The 27,574-nt window shown below is 39.6% G+C and overlaps 2 protein-coding genes across 26 annotated transcripts in view; one reads left to right on the plus strand and one right to left on the minus strand.

The window, feature by feature from the left end:
* SPOPL (speckle type BTB/POZ protein like) overlaps window positions 1–20,003 on the minus strand; it is a 73,624-nt gene extending 53,621 nt beyond the window's left edge. For 9 of the 11 annotated variants that reach the window (XM_085001342.1, XM_085001341.1, XM_085001348.1 and 6 more), the window contains exon 1: window positions 19,708–20,003. The gene's annotated coding sequence lies outside the window, so the exon portion shown is untranslated. The remainder of the gene's footprint in view (window positions 1–19,707) is intronic. The other 2 variants (XM_085001346.1, XM_085001343.1) reach the window with 2 other exon arrangements.
* The window catches only part of LOC106506183 (uncharacterized), a 777,071-nt gene continuing 769,035 nt past the window's right edge, over window positions 19,539–27,574 (plus strand). For all 15 annotated transcript variants that reach the window (XR_014830560.1, XR_014830562.1, XR_014830570.1 and 12 more), the window contains exon 1: window positions 19,539–19,632. The gene's annotated coding sequence lies outside the window, so the exon portion shown is untranslated. The remainder of the gene's footprint in view (window positions 19,633–27,574) is intronic.

The following is a 27,574-nucleotide window of genomic DNA, read 5'->3' on the forward strand; positions in this document are numbered from 1 at the left end:
TTGAACTAAATCTCAGAGGTCCTCCAGGTAAAATCTTCATAAAATTTATAAATTTATACTCTAATTTATAAATTCAAGCTCTATAAATTATAGTAACACTTTTTCAACTCAGAGAAGGAAGTTATCTCAATTAACAGATGAGTAAAATAAGAATAATAAATGGTAATTATCTCAAATGACTGGTGTATTGAATGAAAATGTATCAAAGACATCTAGTATAGTGTCTGGTACATAGAAAGCACTCAATAAATTAATTTAATGTGTATGAGTATCAAAATGAAACTCAAAAATAGAACTAGTTTACAAAACAGTAATAATCTCATGAGAACAGAGATAAATTTGCCTAAATATGTTTTTGAGGTTTTATTTTTGCTTTTTCAACCTTTACCACTTGGCTCTTCATCAGCTATTACATGAGCTATGAACTCTATCACTCTCACATTGCTTATCTCTAGCAGCTTCCATCTCTCTTCTAATGCAAGTATGTGAAGGTATAGTTGTGTAAAGACTGATGTTCAAAGATATCTCTTAGGAACTGTGTAACCTTCAAAATAACTTTCCGGAGTAATGGAAATGATCTATATATTGATTGGGCTGTTGTTACATAGAACTTATCTGTTTAAACTCACTGAAATACACCATAAGATCTGTGTATGAAACAATGGAAATTAAAAAAAAAAACTTTTTTTAAGGTTTAATAACCTTTGAATAAGTAGCCTTCTCTTTCTGGCCCTTAACTTTCTTATCTTCAGAAAGGGTGTAATTCTTCACTGAGAAAAATTACAGTAAGTATTAAAAGAGATAAGGTCTATAAAGTATTTACAGTAGTTTCTGTACAGTTAGCTGCCAATTCTGGATCCACTCACAGTAACATTCCTCCAAAATAAAAGCTATATTCTCTCTTCTCCTATACTCCCCCTCGTCTTTTTTATTTTAGGAAAAATATAAGTAAACATTTGATTAATGCTTTGGCCTCCATATTTTTTTAACAAAATCAAAATGGAGTCTTTTGCTTTCATATTTCTCCTCTTGCTTATTTAATTACGGTAAAAAATGCTTCAATTGGAATTCCCATCGTGGCTCAGTGGTTAACGAATCCAACTAGGAACCATAAGGTTGTGGGTTTGATCCCTGGCCTTGCTCAGCAGATTAAGGATCTGGCATTGCTGGGGCTGTGGTGTAGGCCGGCGGCTACAGCCCCAATTAGACCCCTAGCCTGGGAACCTCCATATGCCGCAGGTGCGGCCCTAGAAAAGGCAAAAAAAAAAAAAGCTTCAATTACTTAAGACTTCTTTACCCATACTGCCCAAAATTAATCCACTATAGTTCCTTCCTCAAGAGCCTAAAGCTCCAATGAAAGGGAACAGAGTAACCAGTTGTCAGAGATTAGAGGTATAATAACTGTTCAAAGATTTGAAAAATATTCACCAATTCTGCAATTGTCAACTTCTAAAAATCAAGAATAGCCCAAGTGTCCTAATTACCTTTAAATAGCTTATTAAGAAACTACCATCCATAATTTATATAAAAAGTTATAATTCATTTCCTATATTACTTTCAAAGACAAACATATCTAATTAAAATTGGGGTAATTAATATCATACCTTAAAAATACAACTGTATTAAAGTAACAGTTCCTTTTACTAGTTTTCAAATCACTTTTTTAAAAGTGTCTAAATTATGTTCTCTGTTCTAGAATTCCAGGACACTGGAACAATTTCACATCTGTCTAGCATTTACTTGAACAAACATTTATTAAGTATTTAAATAGGTCAAGCAAAGAGAAACAAAGATAAGGTCAGAAAGGCAAAAAACCAATAAAGCAGATAAAGTAGAGTTGCTAAAATCATATTCTTTTCTTACATCTGTGAAGGATCTAGAACAAGAAGTTGTATATAGTTGAAGAATTCTGACTTATTGCTATTGTTTCCAGACCACTTTTCCAACCTAATTAAAAAACTGTATGGCAACTGCATTAGTCCACTGTTAACAAAATTCTCTATATACTCTTCTCCCTTGCTATCACCTATTCACTCTCTTCCAGTTAGGCTCCTTTATGGAGGAGTTCAACCACTGTCTTCTTCACTCCTCCTGCCATCACCCTGGATGACTGCACTCCAGTGGACTTCAGACATACCAGCAGCAAAGCCTTTAATCTTTGTGAATGATCTCACCTACTTAACATTTTAGCAATCTTTTCCAAAGATTCTGACTTGGAAACTTAAATAACATTTCACTTATCTTCTTGGATAGCTTGACCAACTATGAAATAAACTTGAGTACATTTTAATAACTTATTCCTACTCTGTCATTAATTTAAATCCCCCAGTATCTCTTATTACCAGCACTTCATTGAGTCCTTCCCATTCTTTTTTTGGCCATGCCTGTGGCATATGGAAATTCCCAGGCCAGGGACTGAACATATGCCATAGCATCGATCCAAGCCTCTGCAGTGACAATGCTGGATCCTAAACCAGCTGTGCCACAAGAGAACACCATTCTCATTCTTCTTACTCTTTACCCCTTTACGGCTTCATCTCCTTCATTATCAAACTCAAATCCCATGATGCATCACTTCAAGATGTCCCTAGCAAGCAGTTTAAGGCATCACTCCTTTGTTCTTTTATCATAACAATGCTGTAAATCCTCCATTCTACGTCAATCTAAACACCTACTGTCTGCTCTGTTATTGGGTTGCTGAGCAATGGTATAGAAAATCTTTTAAAGAAGCTGCATAGTAGCTTCTTAAGGTATGCTTTCATTACAAACTACTTCCGTTTTTAACTAATTGATTTCAAAAGTGTTAGCTGCAAAATAAGTCTTACCAAATGAAATAATTAAACTAGAAATTTAGCTCCTCACTTATACCAGATTCATTTTAAGTGCTCAACAGACACAAGTGGCTAGTGGCTACTATAACGGAAAGTAGGGATCACAGAACATCACACAAAGCTTTATTAAATAGTGCTGCTTACTCATTCTTTGGCAGGACTACTGCTCAGCCACTATTTCAGCTTACATAACCTACAATTTCCCACTGACACCACTTACTGCCATCCTTTTGACTTCATGAATATTGTAAGCTGTGTGAACAATGGTACAGGCTGGTACACAAAGTGGTCAAAAGGGCAGAGGCATCAAATCTACCTCTATCATCACCTGAGACCAAAAGGAGTTGGTTGCCCCTAATCATTTATGACCCAGCTTACCTCCAATCATTGATATTCCCACTTCCATATTATCATTAAAGGAAGGTACTGATTATATTTTATCTGAGAAGAGTTAGGAAAAAAGGTGTACTTAGATTCCTTTCAGATTTTACAACCTATTAGAGACAGAACTTATTATTACACATGTACCTTACCTATCACTAGACTAGACCATGGTAGTAATGGGAAATAAAAATTCTACCAAACCCACTAAGGCTTATTTTAATGTAACTATTAACAATGGTATTTCATTAAAAATTAAACAGCCATTACAAATGTTAAATTGGACAAGATACTGGGACAAAAGACATAAACTACTACTATCCTAGACAAAAGCAGGAAAAATCATCATCCTTGAAAAAGGTAAGAGGATCTACCTCTTTTGGGACCACTAAATTATAAAATCTAGGGGGAAAAATGGGCACAATTGCATGTCTTAGGATAAAGGGTAGTAGGGAATCTATATGTATCATTACATCCTATGTGTCCATAACCATTAAAATGGCTTAATCATCCTCAAAGAAAAACATTTTCTTAATCAAAAATATTTCACACAGGTGCTTAGTTTATAGGAAGAAAAAAAGAATAAAAGAAAGAGAAAGGAGTTCCTGTTGTGGCTCAGTGGTTAACGAATCCGACTAGGAACCATGAGGTTTCGGGTTCAATCCCTGGCCTCAATCAGTGGGTTAAGGATCTGGCGTTGCCGTGAGCTGTGGTGTACGTCGCAGATGTGGCTCAGATCTGGCATTGCTGTGGCTGTGGCTGTGGCTGTGGTGGGCTGCTACAGCTCTGATTCGACCCCTAGCCTGGGAAGCTCTATATGCTTTGGGTGTGGTCCTAGGAAAAAAAAGAAAGAAAGAAAGAAATTGAAAGAAAAAGAAATGAAGCAAAATGATCCATGAAAAGTAATGTGTTAGGAGACCCTGGATTTTTAAACTAGTCTTTTCTGAAATGATGTAACAAATGGTCAAACTGGACTAAACAAAAGCAGGCTATTGCCATCTACTTACCAGCCCTATCTCTCCAAGAAATGCTCTGCAAAATAAACTGAGTTGTACTCATACCTTACGGGAACACTAGGTACATGAATGCCATCTCAGCTCTTCTGAAGATGAGCTAACAATTCCAAGATTCTTATGACTAGCAATAGTCAGTAACTAGTTATGAATATGTAGAGCACAAATATTTAACAGCTGTGCGATCCAAGAAAAGTACTTTGTAGCAGTAAGAAGTAAGTCAGATACAAAAATACTAGTTCTAAAAAGGCATAAGACAATGTTAAAAAGGGAAAACTATGGGCTTACCTACAGTTATGAGTCTATGTGTGGGGTTTTCTTCTGTTTGTTTTTGGCCATACCCCTGGCATACGGGTGTGGGGCAGGGATAAAATCCAAACTGTAGCTGTGACCTTCACAACAGCTGCAGCAATACTGGAACCTTAACCTACGGTGCCAGGCAGGGGATTGAACCTGTGTCACTACAGGGACAAAGCCGGATTCTTAACCGACTGTGCCACAATTAGAACTCCTGTATGTGTGTCTTAATAGAAGAAATCAACAACCAATTATGATTCCCAAGAGGTACAGGAATGGTACTTCCCTCCATAAGATTCTAACATGATCTACATTCACTGGGGAATGAGAAGAGATTAACCACAATCCTAACCCTGAAAAAGATACACAGGCAGAAATATTTTCCACATCTTTGGTATTCACTATACAATTCAATAATAAAAAAAATACACGTTAGCAACGTTTTCTTCTGCGACAGAAGGAAAACTCCATAAATAACAAGAAGCTAAGTATAAAGCAAGACATAACATGCTATGGGTATATGGTAACATCTGCTCAACTTTCAAGTTCTGAAAACTAAGTAAGCTTTGCTGTGTAAGCTACATTTCCCTTATTTAAGGAGTACCAAAACCTAACAAAACAATGAATGAACATAACCTACAATCTGTGTAGACAGTCATGTAAGAGCAAGTGAGTTCCAGCATTATATAATTAGAGCTCTGGGCCATGCTATGGACTTAACAAAAGGGCCCACAAAACTTTTCACCAGCTTGCAAAACCTTAAAACATTTCCCAGGTTTAGCAATAGTTAGACCAAAACACACTAGTTGTCAGAAAGTCAGTAAACTATGTAGCGAAGCTCTAACAGTCACAAAAGTCATTTTCCTTAAATTATATTTTCTTTGTATTCTGCATCTTATCAACTGACAAGGCAACCATAATCATTTGATGGGTTTTATGAAAATAATCATGTCTTTATTCTACTTTCTCTTGGTGTGTACATGGGAGGGGTATGTAGGTACGAGTGAAGAAAGGAATCATGTTCATTTTCAAAAACTAGCAATATGATTTTTTTTTGTGTTTTTAGGGACGCACCTGTGGCATATGGAGGTTCCTAGGCTAGGAGTCACATTGGAGCTGTAGCTGCTGGCCTATGCCACAGTCATAGCAACGTGGGATCCAAGTCGAGTCTGCGACTTATACCACAGCTCATGGCAATGATGGATCCTTAACCCACTGAGCGAGGCCAAGCAGAAATCGAACCCGCATCCTCATGTATACTAATCAGATTTCTTTCTGCTGAGCCACTATAGGAACTCCATGAGAACAGCTAAATAAATAAAACAATATTAAGCAAATGTTCCAGAGTATGTGGGACAAATAAAATTCTTACTACCGAAAAGACTATAAATTGGTACAACCTTTTTGGAAAACACTGGGTAACATATACTAAAACTGAACAAAAGCACACACCATGGTCCAAAAATTCTACAAGATAGATACTGTACAGCAATATGTGCACATGTGCAGCAAAAGATATATGTACAAGAATATTCTGTAGGGGCACTATTCATTGTGACTCAAAACTGGAAACAACTATATTTCATCAACAGCAGAATGGGTAAATTATGGCATATATACATATGTGTGTATATATACAGATAGATCACATAAAAATTGATGTTTAGGGTAAGAAGCCAGACACAAGGGTGTTGATGCCATACGATGTTAAATGTTACATACATGTCTCTCAAATGTGTGTTATATTTAAGTTTACGTAAAATAAAAAAGTAAATAAATATTTAATAAATAAAACAGCAACTTTGATGCCTAATAATATCCTATTCCCAGTGCCATGTCCCCTCCACCTTAAAATTGGGACAGAACACTTTAAAATCTTCCCTCATGCTAATCTAATACATTTTTATATTAAAGCAAAAAAGGCTCCATTAAGGTAAAAAAATGTAAGAAGAGGAGTTCCCGTTGTGGCTCAGCAGTTAACGAATCTGACTAGGAACCATGAGGTTGTGGGTTCAATCCCTGGCCTTGCTCAGTGGGTTAAGGATCTGACAGTGCCCTGACCTGTGGTGTAGGCTGCAGACGTGGCTCGGATCCCCCGTTGCTGTGGCTCTGGCATAGGGCGGCGGCTATAGCTCCGATTTGACCCCTAGCCTGGGAACCTCCATATGCCACGGGAGCGGCTCAAGAAATGGCAAAAAGACAAAAAAAAAAAAACAATGTAAGAAGAGTTAAATCCTTTTTAGGAGAAAACACTAATTTGATAAGAATTTTAACATCAAAGCTCTCCCTCTCCATCATTACCCTGTCCATTTGCAGATCTTCATCCTTCCATATGTCAAGTTCACTTTTCTCTGCTATTTATTTAGTAGAAGCATTTACAAAATAATGACTTACCCTAGCAAGGTAGTTATGGGAATTAAAACAAAAAGAGTGTGTGTATCAAGTTTTCAGCACTGTGTCTAAGCACTCAATGACTAGACATTATTTATAAATCTCAAATAGTGAGTCTTTCTGTCAAGGACCATTTTTAATTCATCACTGTAAACAGAGAACCCGCCATTTAATAGTTGGTCAATTTATGGAGTAAACGAATGATGTGAGCTCAAAACAAAAAGAATAGAATAAAAATAAGGCAAAAATAGGAATGGGGAAAAGTCAAGAAGTTCAAAGGCCTTAACCTAATTTTATATCAGGGTAAATGATAAGATTTTAAAATCAAATGAAGCAACAAAATCATGTTCACATCAAAACCATTAAAATAGAAACAAAAAACTATACTACTTTTCCTCTATGTGGAAGTCGGATGTTTTAACTAAAATTTAAACATGGTTCTTTAATATTGAAATCCTTTAAAAATATTTCTGAATAAGTTCCTTAAGAAGTTGACAGGAATCATAAGTATATCACGGGTTATTTTTAAGACATCCATCATAGCACATCAATATTCTGACGAAATATGTCATAACAGAAAGAAAAGAAAGCGGAGTTCCCGTCATGGCGCAGCAGAAATGAATCTGACTAGGAACCATGAGGTTGCAGGTTCGATCCACGGCTTTGCTCAGTGGGTTAAGGATCTGGCACTGCCGTGAGCTGTGATGTAGGTCGCAGACGTGGCTCGGATATGGTGTTGCTGTGGCTCTGGCTTAGGTCCTTGGCTACAGCTCCAATTAGACCCCTAGCCTGAGAACCTTCATATGCTGCAGGTGCGGTCCTCAAAAAACAGAAAACAAAACAACAGAAATAAAAGAAAGTTTCAGCTGAACCTTTATACAAAGGGTATTATTTTTATGAATTTAGACATCAATTTAGATATGAAAATGATCAAGACTGCAACCTTACATTAAACTTAAAAAGACAAATTAACAAAATATTTCAATCTCCATTGTGTGCACAAAATATCAACAAGCCTATGTGATAAGGTTCCTTTACCCTTCTTTACAAGCACATCACCTACTTATATATCTTAGATCAGAAATAGCATCACTGTTTTTAATTAACCAATATTTACACAAAGCATTTTAAGTGGAAAGCACTATTCCAAATAGAAATATCTCATTTGATTCTTACAATAGCTCTTACAAGTTAGGCACTATTATTTCCATTTTACAGAAAAGGACACTGAGGCAGAGATGCTAAGTAACTTGCCTAAACTCACAAAGCTATTAAAAAAAAAAAAGCAGACTGGATACACTGTTTTAACCTCTATGCTATACTGCCTAGAGATCTCTGAAGGAAAGCAAAATTAAATTTCCCATCGTGACCCAGCAGAAATGAATTTGTCTAGTGTTCATGAGGACACAGGTTTGATCCCTGGCCCCACTCAGTGGGTTAAGGATCCTGCATTGCCCTGGGTTGTGGTGTAGGTTGCAGAAGCAGCTTGGATCCTGCGTTGCTGTGACTGCGGTGTACGCCGATGGCTGCAGTTCCGATTTGACCCCTAGCCTGGGAAACTCCATATGCCTAAAAAGGCAAAAAAAAAAAAAAATAAATAAATAAATTTTTTTTTTTTATCTAGACTTCACTTGATGTTCAGAGGTTAGTTATTGAGGACCTTGGGGGATAACTGTAAAATAAAGCACCACTAATGGCACATTTAATAAATTCTGACATTCATTCTTTTTCATATTTTAACATGTCTGAAATTGACAGTACTTTACAATTATAATTGACAGTGTTCTCTCTCTCTCTGGAGTACATAAAATAATGGTGCATCTGATAATCAACAGAAAAAAGCTTGATTAAAATCATGATTAAAAAGCGTATGGCATGACCTATATCTAATGGGTTAGTGATAACAAGTCAATGAGGTAAAATATCTAAAGTACTTGACAAGTGTGATACAAGTGCTTACATTAATTTTTTTTTTTTTAATTTATAGTGGATTTACAATGTTGAGTTAGTTTCAGGTATACAGCAGAGTAATACAGTTATACATATACATACATTCATTCTTTTTCAGATTATTTTCCCATATAGGTTACTACAGAATATTGAGTAGAGTTTCTTGTGCTATACAGTAGTTATCTATTTTATAAATTGTGGTGTGTATATGTTAATCCCAAACTCTGAATTTATCCCTCTCCCCACGTTGCCCCTTTGGCAACCATATGTTTGATTTAGAGATCTGTGAGTCTGTTTCTATTTTATAAATAAATTCATTTGTACCATTTTATTAGATTCTGCATATAAATAATACCATATGATATTATTTGTCTTTGTCTAACTTACTTCACTTAGTATAATCTCTATGTCTATCTCCATGTTGCTGCAAATGGCATTATTCTTTTCTTTTCTATTTTTCCTTTTCTGGCTGCCTTGTGGCATATGGAGTTACCTCAGATTGGAGATGCAGTTGTGACCTACACCACAGTGGAGGCAATGCTAAATCCTTTAACCCACTGTGCTGGGCTGGGGACTGAACCTGTGTCCTGGAGCTATAGACACATAGCTGGATCCTACTGCACCAGAATGGGAACTCCTGCAAATGGCATTATTTCACTTTTTATGGCTGAGTACAACTATTCCATTGTATATATGCATCACCCCTTCTTTATCTATTCCTCTGTCAATGGCCATTTAGGTTGCTTCCATGTTTCCATGTCTTGGCTATAATAAATAGTGCCACAATGAACACTGGGGTGCATATATCTTTTCAAATTACGGTTTTCTCTGGATATGTGCCCATTAGTGGAAAAGCTGGATCATGTTATTCTATATTCAGTTTTTTGAGGAACCTCCATACTGTTTCCCATAGTGGTTGTACCAATTTACATTCCCACCAACAGTGTAGGAGGGTTCCTTTTTCTCCACACCCTCTCCAGCTTTTACTGTTTGTAGACTTTTTGATGATGGCTGTTCTGAATGGTGTGAGGTGGTATCTCATTGCAGTTTTGATTTGCATTTCTCTAGTAATTAGTGATGTTCAGCATCTTTTCATATGCTTTTTGGCCATCTGTCTTCTTTGGAGAAATGTCTATTTAGATCTTCTGCCTATTTTTTGATTGGGTTGTTTGTTTTTTGACATAGAGCTGCATGAGTTGTTTAACTGTCACTGTTTGCAGATATGATACCATACACAGATAATCCTAAAGATGCTATCAGAAAACTACTAGAGCTCATCAGTGGATTTGGTAAAGCTGCAGGATACAAAATTAATACACAAAAATCTCTTGTATTTCTATACACTAACAAAAGATCAGAAAGAGAAATTAAGGAAACAATCCCATTTACCATCACATCAAAAAAAAATAGGAATAAACATATCTAAGGAGGCAAAAGATCTGTACTCTGAAAATTATAAGATGCTAAAGAAAGAAAGTGAAGATGACACAGAAAGATATACCATGTTCTTGGATTGGAAGAATCAATATTGTCAAAATGGCTACACTAATCCAAGGCAGTCTACAGAGTCAATGCAATCCCTATCAAATTACCAATGGCCTTTTTCACAGAACTAGAACAAAAAATTTTAAAATTTGTATGGAAACACAGACCCCAAATAGCCAAAGCAATTTTGAGAGAGAAAAATGGAGCTGGAGGAAATCAGGCTCCCTAACTTCAGATATATTACAAAGCTACATTCATCAAAACAGTATGGTACCAGCCCCAAAACAGTAATACAGATCAATGGAATAGGACAGAAAGCCAGAGATAAACCCATGTACCTATGGTCAACTAATCTATGACAAAGGAGGTAAGACTATATAATGGAGAAAAGAGAATCTCTTCAAAAAGTGGTGCTGGGGAAACTGGACAGCCACATGTAAAAGAATGAAATTAGAACATTCTATAACACCATACACAAAAATAAACTAAAAATGAATTAAAGTCCTAAATGTAAGGCCAGGTAAAACTCTTAGAGAAAAACATAGGCAAAACACTCTTTGACATGAATGGCAGTGACATCTTTTCAGATCCACCTCCTAGAGTAATGAAATAAAAATAAACAATGGAACCTAGTTAGACTTTAAAGTTTCTGCACAGCAAAGGAAACCATAAACAAAACAAAGAAAACCCAAAGAATGGGAGAAAATATTTGCAAATGAAGCAACCAACAAGGGATTTATCTCCAAAATATATAAGCATCTCATGAAGCTCTGTATTAAAAAAAAAAGTGCTTTAAAAAGGCTATTTCTTTTCTATAACTAAAATGACCTATGAGGAAATTCCATGTAAAGGTAAGTTTACACTGCAGTAAGTTGTCAGTTTCTCAGACTCATGTTTAACTTATCCTGGTTCTATTCTGCTAGGGAAAAATACTGATTTCTTGATACAGTTTGATGAAGAAACAAGAGACTCTGGGTGGCAGGTGAGGCAGAGAGACAAAACAGCAGTGAAAGTGAGACACCTGAGAAGATAAAAATTATTAACAGTAAAGCATAAATCAAGATACCTTTCAAATAGCATTTGATTCAAAGCATTTCTCAAATGCCACTGCTAAAAGGCTCACATGGAAATGTATCTTCACTTAAAAAAAAATACACTTTAAATAAATCAGAAATGACCAAGTCTGATTGGTGTGTGCCCATGCTCTATTTGAGCTTTTCTAATAAAACAGGACATGTTAAACTTAACCACCATGCTGAATACCTGGTTAACAAATGTTTGAACTAAGCTGAAACCAAAAAATTTTAATTAAATACAACTCAATTCATTTAAATACTCCTGTGTCAATACTTGCCTTGATAATTTCAGGATGAATCAATATTCAATTTTTTGGTTTGCTTTTGTCTTAAAGGATGAAAACTTGCTTTTGGAGGAAATTCCCATTAAAGCACAAAAAAACTATCCAAATTTAACTGAAAAAACCAACTGCACACTTTACCTTAAAAATCACTTAATTTTGATGAGAAAGGAGGTACAAAGAAGGCATTTTCACAAGGAAAAACTGTGAAATTTGCTTCAGAAAACACAAGCAGACAGCAAACAATGGCATCTTCATTAACAAACCTTTTCGTCTTTTCTAGGGCTGCAACCTTGGCATATGGAGATTCCCAGGTTAAGGGTAGAAGAGCTGCTGGCCTATGCCAGAGCCACAGCACCTATGGATCCAAGTTGTGTCTGCAACCTACACCACAGCTCACAGCAACACCAGATCCTTAATCCACTGAGCAAGGCCAGGGATCAAACCTGCAACCTCATGGTTCCTAGTCGGATTTGTTAACCACTGAGCCACGACGGGAACTCCAACAAATCTCAAATAACATTTTATATAAGCCAACTCTACTCCAATAAAATTAAATTAAAAAAAAAGAAGGAGCTCCCATCATGGGTCAGGGGTTAATGAACCTGACTATTATCCATGAGGATGCAGTTCCATACCTGGCTTTGCTCAGTGGGTTAAGGATCTGGAGCTCCCATGAGCTGTGGTATAGGCTGCAGATGAGGCTTAGATCACCCATTGCTATGGCTGTGGTGTAAGGTTGGAGGCTGTGCTCTGATTTGACCCCTAGCCTGAGAACTTACATATGCTGCAGGTGCAGTCCTAAAAAAAAAAAAAAAAAAAAAAAAAAAAAAGTATTTTTTAATGGCCACACCTGTAGCATATGGAAAAATTAATATTTTAAAAGCATCTTACTACTTTTCAGTTACACTATCACCTTTCTGATCTTGTATTACCTATTATCAGATTGAAGAAACCTTTCTTTTTGTTGCTGTTATTTTTATCCCTATATTACTTTCACTTCAAATGTATAAACAACTATCTCAAACACAGTTTGAGGCAATACAATTTTATATCTGTGGATAAATTTTTTTTTTAATTCTGCTCTTTTTTACATATGCCAAGTTCTATTTCATATAGTTATATAATACAATTCAGAATTTAATGCTAATAATTGTCCTGTCCCCCTTTAGAACTTGTATGCAAGTCTGAAGGCTATATATATAAAAGGTCTGGGAGAGTGTACCTGAAAAACCATAATAACATATGAAAAGCATATAGCTGTCATGCAAGAATTCAGTAAGATTTTAAAAACTAAAAACTAGGGAGAAGAGCAAAAGCCAGTAAGAACTAATAAAAATAAATTTTTAGGAGTTCCCATCGTGCCTCAGTGGTTAACGAATCCGACTAGGAACCATGAGTTTGCGGGTTTGATCCCTGGCCTGGCTCAGTGGCTTAAAGATCTGGTGTTGCAGTGAGCTGTGACGTCCGTCGCAGACGTGGCTAGGGGGCTCGGCTCTGGCGTTGCTGTGGCTCTGGAAGAGGCCAGCAGCTACGGCTCTGATACGACCCCTAGCCTGGGAACCTCCATATGCTGTGGGTGCAGCCCTAAAAAAAAAAAAAAAGACAAAAATAAATAAATTTTTAAAGTTACAATTTTCTTAATGTAAAATGTTAAGGAAGACTGCCTTAGCAGATCAGAATAAAATGTTTCTACAAAAACTCTGGAAGGTATTTTTAGAAGCTAAAGTTCTAGAGAGATCACCCTCCTGTTATTTTAAAGCAGATGTCTTCTAGAACCTTTATTTACTATGTTTTTAAAATCCATTTTAACATCATTTTCCCTTCTAATACACTATTTCCTATGAGACCTTAATCTTTTCAATTATGGTTTTGCCAACTGCAGTATTCTTCAGAAAGTAACCCCTAAATATGAACTGTGCTCTACTGTGGTGCAAGATTTATGTCTAGAGGCATTTAGACAACTATCTAAAATAGCATTTAAGGTACGAGGAGACTGTTATTCCACTGAGCCCCAAAGTACCGTCATTGACCGTATATCAGATGTTTAGAAATAAACTCTTAGCAATTCTTCCCAAGGCCTTAATTTTTAGTTCTCTAAATCTGAGAAAAAGTTGTACATTTAAATTTTCTCCCATCAAAAAAATCATTAAAGCATAACTAAAATATTTAAGTTAAACTAATGATTCTATAAGTACAAGTAAAATACAACCAGCAAAAACTGAACACCACCTTAGATGACAAATACCACAATAAAGAAAATCTTTACATCTTGAAGACATCAGACAATATCTCCATGTTTGGCAACTTATTGGGTGGTGATATTAATTAAAACAGCAAACAAAAAGGTACAAGTTCAAGAGAAAAACTTTTGAATGGTATGGCCAGCCTCTTTAACCTATCACCTATATGCTATAGCCACAATCCCTTGGCTTTGCAGACTTTCAAAATAAACTCCTCTACCACTGCACCATCCTCTCTGTCTCTCCACTTGTCTTTCACTCTGCCCAACACTAACTTTCTTTAGAAAGCCTTCCCTACGGTCCCCTTCTCTGTCCCCTTCTCTGTGCGTACAAGGCAACCTGAATAAATTGCTATGACAGCACTAATCACACTAAACAATATTTACTTGTCTATTGCCTCTAGTTTTTGTGGTCTAATTCCATCCTCAAAAGTCTAGTATTCAATGCCTGATAGTACTTAAAAGACATATTCTATTTGAATACATTCTGAATGAATGAGCTTGAGAGGCTTACAGAATCAGATGGTGATAAACAGAAACATGGGTCTGAGTTCAGGAAGGAAGATGATGGCTCATGCCACAGATACAATTTTCCCCTAAATTTAGGATTGCTGCTTTGGCAGATTAAGACAAAATTCACTGTCAAATAATTTATGGATGAACTGACTAAAGAGACATATAAAAATTTCCTTTCTCCATGTTGCTAAACACAATATATACCTTTTAGTTTCCAACTTAATTATTTTCTCAGCTTCATTCAAAACAATTGACTGCCACTACCTCTTTCTGTGTACTGCCCTGGCTTCAGTGATGCTAAGGAAAATTTCCTCTAACCTCTGGCTACACCTTATCTCCTTTGCTCCATTTCTTTTTCTCAATGTTAAATGCTGAGGAGTCATAGGAGACCACATTCCTTTATCTTCTCTCTCTACACTCTCTTAGACAATCTCATACCTCTCCTTCCACATGAAGACATCCATTATCAGCTATAAACTGCTTTTTTTCCCAAATGAATTATGATCAATACTCCCAAGTTCCAGAAACTAACAAAAAACTGCTCCTCCTCCAGCATTCTGTATGTTAAAAGGAAATCAGTCTTCTCTCCCAGATCCCCAAACCTAATCCATTACCAGATCCTATCAACTTTAATTCCCCAATGATTGTCAAATCCAGCTACTTTATCTCTATCACTGCCAATCTGGACAGAGACTCAATCATCTCTTGCCTGAATTACTATAATAGCTGAATTCAATTCTATTCAAAGTGTGACCTGTGGACCAATAATGATCCATGAAATATTGCTATTGATATGAGACAAGGTAAATATAGAAAGTAAGAGTGAACATTTAGAAATTTTTATAGCAAACTGACAGACACCGCCACATCCATTTTACTGTATGATACTAAATGATGAGCACAAACTAGAAAGTAAAAAACAAAACAAAACAGGTCTTTCACCACAGATAAGTTTAGGTAGCACTGGCCTAACTGGTCTCCCTGCCTTAACACTTGCCCTCCACTCTGGCCTCTAAAGAGCAGCCAAGCGATGTTTTTAAAGCAAAAAATGAAGTAACTTGTTCAGTTGTTTAAGAGTCTCCAGTGGCTTCCCACTGTTCTTAGGATTAAGTACAAAATGCTTAGCAATGATTGGCTGCACTGTGATCTGCTCCTATCTTGTTTCACATCATCAAGCCTCATGTGCTAAGGTCTAGCCTCTATGGGACTTTCTAATTCTAGAACGTTGAAATTGCCAGCATCACTTAGGAAACTCAAGTTCATCCTTCAGGCTTCAGTCCAAAAGTCATTTCTTCAAACAAATGTTCCTTGATACATTAGTGGGCTTTCATTGTTTATAATAATTTTCCTTTGTGGCAGTAATTATTACTTTTGTATTTATTTGCTGAGTTTCTTTATTCCTTAACCGGCATAAAGATTCTTTTTTTTTAACCACCACGAATACAGATACATTCTTTTCCTAACATGTCACCAGAGCCTACCACAGTGCCTGTCACACATCAGGTGTTCAATAAACTCTTGCTAAGTGAATAAATCTAAGTTAGGAAACAAAAACAGTGAGCAGCTAGAGTTCTTGTTGTGGCTCAGGGGTAACAAACCCAACTAGTATCCAGGAGGTTGTGGGTTTGATCCCTGGCCCCACTCAGTGGGTTAAGGATCTGGCATTGCCGTGAGCTGCGGTGTAGGTTACAGACGTGGCTTGGATCTGGTATTGCTGTGGCTATGTTGTAGGCCAGTAGCTAAAGCTCCCATTTGACCCCCAGCTTGGGAACCTCCATACGCCACGGAGAGGCCCTAAATTAAAAACAAAACAAAACAACCCCTGCCCACCCAAAAAACAAAAACAGTGAGCAGGACCACTGAAATGCATGCAAATGTCTTCAATATCTAATCATATGTGAGACTTTGGGTAAATCTGTATACAGGTGCCTTACAAAAGTCAAATCTCCTTGGCTTCCCTAAACAACCTAAAAAGATAAGGAAACTTCACTGTTGAGAGTTTTGTTTTTCTTCCTGTCTTTTTAAGGCCACAACCGCAGTATATGGAAGGTCCCAGGATAGGCGTCAAATCAGAGCTATAGCTACAGGCCTATGCCATAGTCACAGCAACGCCAGATATGAGCCACCCTGTGACCTACACTGCAGCTCAGGGAAATGCCAGATCCTTAATCCACTGAGCAGGCCGGGGATAGAACCAGCAACCTCATGGATATGAGTTGGGGGTCATTAACACTGAGCCACAACGGGAACTCCAAGAAAGACTTTTTTAAAAAAAAATTTTTTTAAAAAGATTTTTCAGAAAGGTGAAGAATCTTGTCTAAAGTAACAAAAAAAATTGGAAGGTTGGATGGTCTAAGAGGCAACAAAGGGTAATAGACTCTACAATCTTATTGCCTGGCTCGCATTGCTGTGCGATTTTGTGGAAGTTAAGTAATCTGTTTCTCAGGTTCCTCATTTGTGAAATGGAGTCGTCAAAGGACTGTTGTGAAGTTTAAACAAGTTAATACATATAAACCATCTGAAACTGTGGCTGGCACAGTGCTTTTTCAGTGCCACTCTAAATACAAATTACAAAAAAAAAGCAGAGTCTGTGTTCTCTGATGAAGCTTTTCTCAAAGACTTAAACCTTACAGAAACTGAGTTAAGTGACCATTTCCTCAGTTCTCTCTCCCTCTCAAGGATAAGTTAGGTGCTCAGGAGAGTAGTTAATTCATTACATACCTTGGATGCTTTAGAGCATTAAGGTGTATGAAGTAGGTGCTCATTAAATGTTTTGGGGAAGAATGAATATTTACAAAACAAAAAAAGATAGTGCTCAGCACAGCATTGACACTAATCGTCAATTTTACTCCACTCCTTTTTACAAACTTTGAAAAAATGATTTGAAAGGAGGGAGTCATTTTTCTTGAACTGGGGAAGTCTGTGAAAGTCTTTTCAAAGCCCCAAATGCAGAATACAGACAGTGGGAAAGCCAATGCTGGCAGGGCCTATGTGGAAATAGTAAGAGGTAGAAGATAGGCAGAATTCGGATATGCAGGGGAAAGAGCAAAGGTTATTCTAGGCCAGGGATTAGCATAAGCAAAGGCAATGTTACCCAAAGTTTAAGGTATATTCCATTGGTGACATAAAAAGAGATATTAAACTATACACAGACAAACATCTGTTTTTTTTGATAATTCTATATGCACACATTTTTATGTGTAACTAGGACAGAAAATTGTGATTTCAAACTTCTACTGCTTATAACAACATTAAAGTTAACAGTACCTTTTTGGATTTTTTAAAGTGAATTGTTCAAAAAAATATCAAGAAAATAATAATGTACAGGAGACTGAGTAAATATGACAGGATTTTAAAGAGTAAAATCTGGGAAACATCAAAGCATGGTCAAGTGAATAAGACATAACATGTTAATAAGAGAAAACCCACCAGTCTTCTGAATGAGGCCAAAGCTCTATCTTAAATCAATTTAAAATAAAGGACACTGTGTGTGTTGGTGGTATAGTGGTGAGCATAGCTGCCTTCCAAAATAAAGGACAGGTAGGAGTGAAGTATCCAACCAGTTTTGCATATTTAATTGTAGTACTAAAATTCTTATTGGTAAAATCTTTATTTTTCACTATGATAAATCTGCTACATAATTCAATGTCAGTTATTCTCAAAACAAAGATAAAATTTTTATACTTTTAAACAGGTACCTGAAAATAGTCCTGACCTGCTTGTAGCCTGGTTAACTTCACCTTAAAATAGGGAGCTAAAACTCTGTACTTTTTACATCAAAAGGAATTAATTTATACAGTAATAAAATACAAATCATAGCTAAATCACAAAGGGTGTTAAATAAAAAAGCACAAAAAGATAGCTTTCCATTTCCACCTTCCTCCCTCAAAATTAATCTACCAATAGCCACACTAAAGCAAGCTAAGAGATGATGATAGAGAACATTTATTGAACTCTTACCATGTACCTGGCACTGCTGTATTTTACCTGCCTTAAGTTATGCAATTATCGCCACCATCTTATGGAGTACATCACTATCCCCATTCTACAGCTGTAACAGTACTGAGGCACAGAGAGATTAAGATTAAATAACTTGCCCAAGGCCAGAGCTGGTAGATGGAAAGGCAGGGGTTTAGATCCTGGCAGTTAGGCTACAAGTCTGAACTTTTAACCAAAGGGCACCAGTTCTCTCAAGAATAACACAATGATAATTTGAAATAGTCCAGCTTGATCGTTATGGCAAGAGAAATATAATTTCCCAAGGTATGAATCTTTTATTACTTAAGTTTCTAGTGTAAGAAACAGGAGATTCAGCTACAAGGAAAAACTGGTAAGATGAATATTATCATGAAACAATCTAGGCCAGGAGTATTCAAATACAGACAAATCATCAAAAGTATGGCTGAATGACACTATTCACAGAGAAAGAAGCCAAAAGTTGGGATAAGCAGAAGGTGAATCCTATTTCTACTGGATCTACTGCTTTGAGGGAGAAAATTCTACCATGCCCATCCCTGTCTGTGATTGAATACACAACTGCATAGATTGAAGAGGAGTAGTGAAGGGATAAGGCTACCAAAAGAGAGTAGAAAAGGGGGAAGTCAGGACTTGGACCCTGAACCAGAGTTAGCTTGATGTCCCTGGTGAGAGAGAATTTATGAGACAGCAACGTGCGCCTGGAGGTAGGGAGGTTAAGGGCATGACCACTGGGGTGGAGGTACCGAGTGGTCTGGCTGGAGGGCAGAGGATTCATCCTAAAATGGGCTAAGATGGATAGTTTCGACGGTGGACGTTTGGGACAAGAGGTATGGAAAAGAATAGGGGGTGGGGGGGCAGTTTCTCGCTTTGGGCAGTGCCCCGGGTGGGAAGAGACGTGGTATAAAGGGGCGGGCGTGGAGGTCTACAGGTATAAAGGGGGGAGACTGGGAAAGGAAAGGAGGCAGGGCTTGTGGGGGGAAAGTCGGGGGGACCCAGGTACGCGGAAGCTGGGAAATAAATGGGGGGGTGATTCCCAGGGGAAGTAGAGACTCGCGAGGTTTGGTAGGTCCGGGGGCGGGGGTGAGGCTGAGAGACGGGAGCGTGAGGTACGCCTCAGGACCGGGGGTCCTGGACCCGGAGCGATGGGGGCGCCGAGATGAGGGAAGGGGAGGCCGCTAGGCTGCAGTGCAGGTGAGTCCTGGGGAACAAGGGGTAGCAAGAGGCCAAGGCTGCGGCGGGGACCCCGGAGGGGGGAGGGGCACCTACCCAGACGTGCGGGGCGGCGGCGGGCAGTCCCGGCGGAGGCTCCTCTCCCGCAGAGGCGGCGGAGGTGATGGCGGCGAGTCCCTGTGGCGGCCGCCTCCGCCGAACCGCATCCCTTCTCCCCGGCCCGCCCTCCTCCCTGTCTCCCGCTTCTAAACTTCTTCCTCGGGATAAACAAATCCGCCGCCAGGGGCGGCCGCCTCCGCCGCTCCCGCCCCCGCGCACCGCCCCCCCCGCCCCGGGCCCGTCCGGGCTCCAGCTTCCGAGTTGCGACTCCAGCCTCAGCCCCAGCCCGCGAGGGCGCGTGCGCGCGGCGGCGGCGTCGGCTGGCGAAGCTCTTCCTCCCTCCCTCCCGCGCCGGGCATTTCCGGGCCGGGCCGGATCCGCCGCCGGGTTTTGAATGTAGTCGCCGCGGTTTGCGCTGAGCCCTGGGCTCCCAGTCGGGCGAGCTCCTCTCGTCTCCCCAACTTTGGCCTAGCGTAAAACTTTCCTTACCTAAAAAGCCCAGTGACAGCGCCTTTTAACAGGTCTAATTGATCCGGGTCGGGTGAGGGCGGCTGCCGTTTCTGCGCACGGTTTCCTTAGGGCCGTACCAAGTTAGAAAGCCAAGGTTTAACTTGTGCTGAGCCAAGAACTGTATAAACTGCTAAAACAAAAACAGCAGTATATAGTCTGGTAGACTAATGAAGTGCCACGGTCGAACGGTTTTCGGTTGGAGGAGATGAGCCTGCAGTCTCGGACTAGGGAGGGGAGAGGTCCGCCGAAGGGCTTCTGAGGATGCTTACGAAGCACAGATTTGGCGGCATCCTGAGGCTGTGAGTTGGTAAATAGAGCTCTGTCTAAGCAAATGCCTTCAGAGATGAGGGGACTGCCTCCTGGAGTTCAGAGAAAGGTGACATCGGTGCTAAATGGGCAGTCTTATTCACAAAAAACGTGCGTGGAATACAATCAACGCCAGACAGATTTTTAGAAAGGATAAGTAAGACCAGCAAGATCAGAGTTCAGAGCTGCCTTAGGCCAAGAGTTAAAAAGCAGAAGTGAGCTTTGACGTGTTGAGGATTGTGGGGAGAGGAAATGTTAGTGCAGAATTTCACGTTCTCCAAAACAAAACCCCGGTTAAACAAAAACCAGTTAAACGGTGAAAATTACATGTAATTTTTGCCCAGACCTTTTAGCTATGTCAACCCCTTATCACTCACTCACGCCTTGTCTTTTACTAATCAGCCATTATTAGGCACTAATGTAATATGTTGAAGGAATCAAATTGCTATAATTAAGTAGATTTCCAGTTGGGAGTTAAGAAGTGAGTGGTACTTGACTGACTTCTAGCTGGGGAGTGGTTCGATAAACTTCCACCACAAGGATGTCAAATTGCTGGTTGGAGTATTCTCATAAGAGTCTTTCCCCTACGCTTGATCTCTTTACTGTGTTAGGATATATCATTTTTTTCCTTGCAGTGTTAGGTGACTATCCACTGATAAAATAATAGTAAATAGCAGTTCCTGTCGTGGCTCAGTGGTTACGAACCTGACTAGTGTCCATGAGATCTCCGGTTTGATCCCTGGCCTTGCTCGGTGGGTTAAGGATCCAGCATTGCTATGAGCTTTGGTGTAGGTCACAGACTCTGCTTGGATCTCATGTTGCTGTGGCTGTGGCATAGGCCCGCACTTATGGTTCTGATTTGACCTCTAGCCTGGGGAACCTCCATATGCTGCAGGTGCAGCCCTAAAGAGCCAAAAAAAAAAAAAAAAAAAAAAAGTAAATAGTACTAGTAAATACGACTTGTAAATAATGCTAATAAAAAGATTGCAGTTTGGCAAAGTAAAAGACGGCTCTGTGGTCTTAAACTTGGATTACAGTTTGGTGCTGTATTACCAATCCCCTAAAGAACTTCTTTTCTTGACTTGATTTCCTTCTTGCTAGATACCTTTAGGAAAACTAGACTACTGCAATAGGTTTTAGTTTATTGCTGCTGTAAATGACTTTCAAAAAATAGAAAAAAATAACAGTTTTATTATTGGTGTGAAGCATAGTGTGCTTCCGATCATATATCAGGTTTGCATTGCTTAAGGCATTAGCCACTATGACTGACCAACTTCTTAGATGCCAGGAAAGAAACTTTATTATACTCATTTTGCTGCTCATTGTCAAATTTCTATAGGAAACCATTCGGATTCCTTAACGGATGAGGGTGCCTTGGAAGTTCTACTTTGTGTAGATAATAGGTGGGTAGTTAGTAAAGATCAGAAGAGCCATTTTCTGAGCTTAATGCACACAGATGAGGACCAGAAACTGAGAACAGGACCCACCCAGAACTTTGAGAACAAGATCTTATAAGTCCTTCATTGACACCCTGATTTTCATGTCCCAAGCCACATTATATCAAATATTTCTAGATGTTCCCTTGTTTCAAACACATTCGTATATTTCATGCTTTGGTTCTTTGGATAATTTGTCAGGAGATCTATAGGAGAGAGGATTTTTGTTGTTCTTCTATCACCAGGTGAAGAGTAAGGGTTGAGTGGCAGTTCACTAGTTGGCATACTGTTAAATTTTCTAGAAATTAATCTAACCAAATTTGAAACACTTTTGAGGCTCTTAAAACATCAGTACTCCCTAGATTCTGGATCAGGAGTGCCCAGTGAATGAGAAATAGTAATACCTCTACCTACACAATATATCATCTTGGAAAAATCTCGATCACCCTACTTGCAAACCCTCTACTCGTAATAGGAGAAAAACAACAAAAATGTTCTATCCTACAAAATTATCCAAAGCACCTACAGTATCACTCCAGGCGAGCCCTGAGAATTCTCATCCAAGGTCACTTACAGTTGTTGGAGATATTTTTACTCTGCCAGAATCCAGACCATTGCTGCTGCCATGATCTAGTAGTCCCCAATGACCTCTCCCTTCTTCAGCTTGACCAGCTAAGATCTCCCTCCTCTGCTAGTGCCCTGGCCCTACCCCTTCTCTGCTTTTCAGGTAACCTGAGAAGTTGCGGTTGATTCTGGACCCTGGAGATAGTCCCAGGAGAATCCTGGAGTTCGTCTCTGTGCTCTCCAGCTGGGTCACCAGCCTCGGCAGCAGCCCCAAATGGCTCTAGTGGCACAGCTGCTTAGTCTCCTCTTTTATCTCTGCTAAGTTACCACAATGTCTCTGGGTCTTTAGTCCCCTCCCAGAAAGATACACCCTACTGCCTATCAGGGCAATTTCTGGCTATAGGTGTTTACTTAATCCTCTGCCCCTGCAATGCCCACTGGGTGGGTTCCTGCCTCTTCAGCCTCCTTCTGGAAAATTGGGGTCACTTCACTCCACTCCCTTCTGATCCTGACTCAAGAAATGGCAGTTCCATGGCTGTTTCTCTGGACACTATAAAGGGGCCCTGCCTCCAACCTCCTGTTTCACCAAGACCAGGCACTCCTTTTCCAAGGGAAGCATGTAGAATTGGGTCCTGCTCCCAGACCAGCAATCTAGAAGTCCTAGAGGGCCCATTGGGTGAGCTCCAGCAATGTTCCTGGGACTGCCCTGCAGCCAATGGGACGCTAGGTGAACCCAGGAGCCTTAGAACCTCCAAGCCTTGATGTTCTTTGCCTTGCTGCTTTTTCCTGCTCTGCAGCCTTTAGAAGCACTGAGTTCTCTTCCCTTCCTTTCTGCCTCCTCCCTGCTTTAGAAACTAAGCCCTGCAGTCTGGCTGTTGCCAAATCTGCATTCATACCCCTACATAACACTGAGTGGCCACCTGCCTCCAGATGGTTCTCTCTGCTATTCAGAGCCCTTTGCTGCCAACCTGCCTGCTGGATTGGAAATCCTGGTATGGCCCTTTCCAAAATTAGAAACCAGACTGTGCCATCTCCAGGGACACTGCGCCTGCACCTCCCAGCACCCTGTCAAGCCCAAGCTCTGTGGCTGTCCAGACAGCCTCCTTGCAAGCCTCCCTCCCCCTCCCCCCGAATTTCTGGCCTAGATGATTTGTTTTTTTCCTTCGCCTTCCTGTCCATCTTTGCCAAGGTTTTAGCACCCTTGACCTTTTCTACCTGATCTTTTCCAGGCTAGAGAAGGGCCACTTTAAGGGCCATATAAACCCTGGATGCTATAGGTGTCTTAGAGGCCTCATCCCACATACTATGAAATGCTGGTAAAATGTAGCTGTATCTTATATGAAAAATGCAATGCTTTGTTATGCAAAATAAAAGATCCATCTACTTTTCCTTTTTGAAATATTAACTTCATTTTGCAGTTTTCTTTGTATTTAAAGCCAAGATGTTTTCTTTTCTAGGTCTCAAACAATTTCATAAAACCTGGAAAAGCTTATGGGCCCTGGGCACTGTGCCTATAGTGAGAACCTGAGCCTTAAAAGGATAAATAAAATGGCTCTGGGAGGGAGGGAAGTAAGCCCTTCCACACTTGATCTATCTCAGGGCTTCTCCCCTCAACCCCATCATCACTTAAATTTCTCTTCTCCAGTTTTTATTTTATATTTTGTGTTATGTTATTTTTTTAGGGCCACAGGTGCGGCATATGGAAGTTCCCAGGCTAGGAGTCAAATCGAAGCTGCAGCTGCTGGCCTACGCCACAGTCACAGCAACCCAGAAGCCAAGCCATGTCTGCAAGCTACACTACAGCTCATGGCAACGCTGTATCCTTAACCCACTGAGCGAGGCCAGGGATCGAGCCCACAGTCTCATGGTTCCTAGTCGGATTCATTTCTGCTGCACCACAATGGGAACCTGTCCCCAGTTTTTATTTTTAATTTTATTTTTATTTTTATTTTTTATTTTTTCCCCCACTTTTTAATAATGGGATTCTCTGTTGGATTCCTACTTTAGTCACTCACCCTTTACCCATGCTGCTTACACGTGACACACCTCCTATTCCCAATGCCAGCTGGCCAGTCTGATTTCACAGTGTCACCAGCCCCTAGATTCCCTTTCATAGCATTTCTTCCACCACTGAGGGCCCTGGGGTATTGTCTCAAAGCCCCCTCTGCCCCGAAACTGCAGCTTTCCACCATGGCATTTGTTTGCTTGACCCTGTAGATATGACAATATTCTCAGACTGAGCCCTTATAAATCTACAGCTAGATCCAGCTCTCAGACATCTCCCACCCCACTCCACTCTCTGCTGCTTGAGACATGTCCCTACCACATTTTGGATGTTTAAGTCTTGCCCTGTCTGCTAAGACTGACCAGTGAACCCACTTGTGTCTGAAGCAGAATAGCTACCAGAAATCCTATTTTACGCTCTTCTGCTTTAGTACCTGCTCACATTTCTCTGTTTTGAGTGTTTCTGGCCCTAAAGAAGGTGCTGTCTCTGTATGCCTCTGTTAAACATACAGCCTCACTGCTATACTTTGGAGGTTTTCCTGATTACTCATTATTGCAGATTGAGTTTATATGCAAGAAACCAAAATGTCCCCAGATTACCTCAGATTATATCTCTTCTAAATATTAAGTGTTATTTAGTTGAAATAGCTATTAGAAGTTTGGCTTTTACTTTCTAGGATTTATGGATTTTATACTAGTGATCCTCTAATTTCAATATACTTCTTAAAATTGACTTATGCGGAGTTCCCATCGTGGCTCAGTGGTTAACGAATCCGACTAGGAATCATGAGGTTGTGGATTCCATCCCTGGCCTCTCTCAGTGGGTTAAGGATCCCGCATTGCCATGAGCTGTGGTGTAGGTTGCAGACGCGGCTCGGATCCTGAGTTGCTGTGGTTCTGGCGCAGGCTGGCAGCTACAGCTCTGATTAGATCCCTAGCCTGGGAACCTCCATATGCCACCGGTGTGGCCCTCAAAAGACAAAATAAATAAATAAATAAATAAAAATTGACATGAATATTTAGTGCACACAGTGAACCAGTTAAGAGCTAGAGCCTGCAGCAATGCATTATTGCTTCTTTAGTCTTCTTTTTTTTTTTGTCTAGAAAGAAAATTAGCCTAGCTTTTTAAAAATTGTGTTCTGCTGCAATCTACTTTTGAGAGGAAAGGTGATGATTGTTTTTATTTTCTTATTGTCAAGAGCTCAGCAAGAATTTGCTTCTGTTTTGAATGTGAAGCCTACTGTGTGCAAAACAGGTGTAACAAAACCCCAGCTTCCTTTCTGAATACCTATTAAAGCTGTTTTCTTTCTTTTGTTCTAATTTTTTTTGTTTCACTCGGTTGTAATCACTTAACCATAAAGTCTCTGTATTTATAGAGAGCGTTATGGTGCTTTGTTTGTCAAATTCCTTTTCTCTTCTGAGTTTGAGTTTTGTTTGACTTATTTATTTGTTTGGTCCAGGATAGGCTTAAGATGTTTTCCTTGACTTGAAGGAAAACATGATTTAGGTCCTGGAATATTCACTTAATGGCTTATAGTAATTTGTGGTGCCCTGCCATTGGCATAATGCCCACAGGACATGCTGTGATTCTGAACCTCTTTGCCTTCCCATTCATCCTTTGCTTTTTCTCTTTGCTCCACATCTCAATCAGCTCCTGCAGACGGTTTCTCAGGCTCCTGTGTCAGCTGGCTTCCTGCTGGGTTAGGCTGATAGGAAGCACTGTCAAGACCCAGGATGGTAGGAGAAAGGTCGAAGTCAGTGTGTTATTCCCCCTCATTTTCAGCCTTAGGCACCGTCCCCTGCAGCAACTATGTTTTCTCACAGGCTCCAACTCCTGCTAGTCTAGCCTCCCGCTGAATCATCCCTGCAATACTGCTTCCTCTCTCTGGCCTGTTTAATTTTTGTTTTTTTTTTTTTTAGGGCCACACCTGGAGCATATGGAAGTTCCCAGAAGGGGTCAAATAGCTGCAGCTGCTGGCCTGTGCCACAGCCACAGTGACAGGGGATCTGAGATCTACACTGCAGCTCGTGGCAACACCAGATCCTTTAACCCACTGAGTGAAGCCAGGGATTGAACCTGCATCTTCATGGATACTAATCAGTTTCTTAACCTGCTAAACCACAATGGGAACTCCCCCTCTGACCTGTTTAAAAGTGTAATGGCTTCCTATACGGTTGCCAACGCCTGAATTCCTAGTATTTCCCTCACTTGTGCAATGTATTCCTTGCATCAAATATCTGTTGGAAGTAATGAGTATGGTTTCTTTTTTTCTGGTTGGACTCAGCACATTTGTCAATTTTATGTTTTCATAAGGGTCTTATCCTGTTTATACGGAAAGGAATGATTTTTCACAGAGAAGTCGTCATTTGAATTAGGGATCTGTCTGTGCTTCTCCATGTGACTTGACTAATGTCATTGTTCTTTTTGCTCTTTACCTCCCATTCTTGCTTCCCATTTCTGATAATATCCAAACCATGCCCAGTCTTCTCCCACCCTCCATCCTTAAAGCATATGATATCTGCACAATTTGCTTTTAAAAACTTTAAATCCCTTTTTATGTAGTGTTCTTAACAAGAGTGTCACAGCTATAGGTAAGCACTAGATTGACCATCAAGAATTTGAATCTCTGTGACCTTGCTTGAATCCCTTTGCCTCTTCTTCCCCCTGCGCAACAGCGCCCTTGGTATCAAAACAGGGAAAAAGATGACTTCTTCATCAGAGCTATGGAGAGCAAATGAGATGAAAACAGGGAAAAGATTTTGTAAATGATAAAATGTAAGGAGTTTTTATTTTAAAATAATAAATGAAACTATTTTTTTAAACAAATGTAATTTTGAAAGTTAGCACAAAGGTATTTCTCAGTTGGAATTTATACTGAAGTGTATTAGAATCCCACAGCCTTCATCTAACACAGGATTTCTCAATCCCAGTTCTATTGACATTTGGGACTAGATAGTTCTTTGTTCTAGGAGGCTGCTCATACATTGTAAAATGTTTCGTGGAATCCTTGCCTCTATTTGCTAGATGCCAGTAATGCTTCCTC

Source organism: Sus scrofa, chromosome 15 (assembly GCF_054392235.1).
Source record: "Sus scrofa isolate SSC_HxYL_T2T_F1_AM1 chromosome 15, Sscrofa_HxYL_maternal_Yorkshire_Landrace_v2.0, whole genome shotgun sequence".
In the NCBI taxonomy this organism is placed as follows: domain Eukaryota; kingdom Metazoa; phylum Chordata; class Mammalia; order Artiodactyla; family Suidae; genus Sus; species Sus scrofa.